Source organism: Myotis davidii, unplaced genomic scaffold (genome assembly GCF_000327345.1).
Source record: "Myotis davidii unplaced genomic scaffold, ASM32734v1 scaffold12, whole genome shotgun sequence".
Lineage (NCBI taxonomy): Eukaryota > Metazoa > Chordata > Mammalia > Chiroptera > Vespertilionidae > Myotis > Myotis davidii.
Genome location: NW_006283630.1, coordinates 44,901 through 47,458, shown reverse-complemented (window position 1 = coordinate 47,458; position 2,558 = coordinate 44,901). Strand labels below are relative to the sequence as shown.

Sequence of the window (2,558 nt, the reverse complement as noted above, 5' to 3'; positions counted from 1 at the left end):
AACGCTTCAATTACGGGCACTGCATAGTCAGGTCAGCTCTTCAGGCTGCCCCTTTTAGGCTCAGTCCTCCGTGATCACAGAACCCAGCTCTCAAATCCCCCGGCGGCGCCAGGAATCCCGCGGATCTCCTTTCCCCAGTCAGGGGCTGTGCCTGTTCCAAGGGACGCAGCTGTCTGCCACGCGGTCTCCCTCCAACCCTCTGGGCTCAGAGGTCTGGCAAACTTTCCTGCGCAAATCCCTGGGTTTTTTTTTTTACCTTTCCAGGGGAGTTCTGCCCTTCCCGGCTGCAAACCGTCTCACCAGCTGAGCAATTTCGCCAATTCGGGGTGGGTGTTATTAGTTTCAGCTGCTCACTGCATTTGCTCCGGGACACAACCTGGGACACGTCTGCCTATATCGCCGCCATCTTCTTCAGGAGTCCCTAAATTCTTTTTCTTATTGTTGCCTAATGTAGGTCCTGACCCACTTTAAGCGTTCATGAAATGTTAACTGAAAAAATGATAGAAAAGATGTCACCAAAATTTTGTTTTTTTGTTTGGGTCTTCTTCTTTTGATTTGTCTATAAGCAAATGTCTGAACTGAGAAAAAAATGAATAAAAATTAGGATCTTGTTCCTAACTTTAAGTTACAGTCAATAGTGATTTGCATAACATATGCCATTATGTTTTTGGCATAACGGTAATAATTCTATGTTTGCTTAAAGTGAGGTCCATTTATGTTTTGTATATTTTTTTATTTTAAAATAGATTTAGTTTTGTTTTTCTCAAGTTACTAAATAGATTCTAGGGTACTGTTGTCAATAGAAATATATTTTGAGCATATATGTAATTTGAAATTTTCTAGGAGCCACATTAGTATATAAACACAAAATAATTTAAATGATATATTTTATTTCATCGACTATTTACAACATATTACAATTTCAAAATGTGGCACTAGACAATTTTCAAATTATCACTATTCATTTGTGGGTAGTGGCTGCTGTTTTGAGTATATAAATCCTAGTGTATTTATCTAACAAGGCTGGTGACAGATTAAAAATTGTTTGTTAATCTTATGTTTTCCATTACATATATGTGTTTTCATATAATTTTTAACTTCATTATTTTATTTATTTTTAAATAGAATTAACAACATTTATATATAAAATAACTTGAAATTATGGTGCAAATAATAAATTGAAAGTAAAAAATTATCTTTTCCCCATATCAGTTCCTTTCCCCTCAAATGATTATTGTTCACTCTAGTGTATATATTTTCAGATAAGAAATATACCTAGACACATAATATGAAAATATATATTTAAAAATTGTACATTTATGAATTCATTTTTTCTTTACTTTTTTTGAATTTTTGGTCTGATATTGGTTAATAAAGCCATACATGTGTCAAGCATACAACTCAATAGAATATCATTTGCATACATGTTTTTACTACCCAAAATAAAGTTTCTGTCTGCCACCATTTGTCCCCCATTTACCCTCATCTACCTTTCTCACCACCCTCTCCCTGTTCCCTCTACCAATCACCATATTTTTGTTCTTAGCTATGTGTTTTTTTTCTTCTTAATACATTCACCTTTTTCATCCAGCCCTACAACTTTCTCCCCTATGACAGCTGTCAGTCTGTTGCAGGTATCTATGATTCTATTTTGTTTGTTAGCATATTTTGTTCAGTAGATTCCACATGAAATAGATTCCATGCTGTTGTAAAAGATAAATTTTTTTTTAATGGCTGAGTAGTATTCCAATGCATAAATGTAGCACAGCTTTTTTTTTAAATCCATTTATCTATTGACTAGAGGCCTAGTGCACAAAAATTTGGGCACTCAGGGGGAAGGAGGGGTCCCTCAGCCTAGCCAGTGCCCTCTCGCAGTCTGGGATCCGGGCGGCAGAGGGCAGGCCCAATCCCTAGGTGCAGCCCCTGGTTGGGCTCAGAGCAGGGATGATTGGGGAGTTGGGGCAACGCCCCCTGTCATGCACAGAGCAGGGCAGATCTGGAGGTGGTGATGCCACTCTCAGTCACGCTCAGGGAAGGGCCAACTGGGGGGTTGGGGCACCGCCCCATTTCACACTCAAGGCAGAGTCGATGGGGAGGTTCTAGCGCCACCGTCTGTCATGCACAGAGCAGGGCCAATCTGGGGGTTGGGGTGCTGCCCCCTGTCACACACACAGCAGGGCCCATCAGGGGGGTTGGGGCTCCTTACCCTGTCACGCACAGAGCAGGGTCTATCAGGGGGTTGGGGAGCTCCCCCGTGTCACTCACAAAGCAGGGCCCGTCAGGGGGTTGGGGAGCTCCCTGCGTCACTCACAGAGTAGGGCCGATAGGGGAGTTGGGGCACCACCCCCTGTCACACACAGAGCAGGGCAGATCAGGGGGTTGGGGCATTGCCCTCTATCACCCACAGAGCAGGGCCAATCAGGGGGTTGGGGCGCTGCCACTCTCACACTCAGGGCAGGGCCGATGGGGAGGTTATGGCTCTACCGCATCACACACAGAGCAGGGCCCCTGGCCGGGGAGGGGGGTGTGGGGCCCTCCTCTTGCCCCCACAGAGCAGG

General features: G+C 43.6%; 1 long non-coding RNA gene across 1 annotated transcript in view; it reads right to left on the bottom strand.

The window, feature by feature from the left end:
- LOC107183409 overlaps positions 1 to 2,558 on the bottom strand; it is an 18,118-nt gene that overhangs the window by 10,254 nt on the left and 5,306 nt on the right. The window lies entirely within an intron of this gene.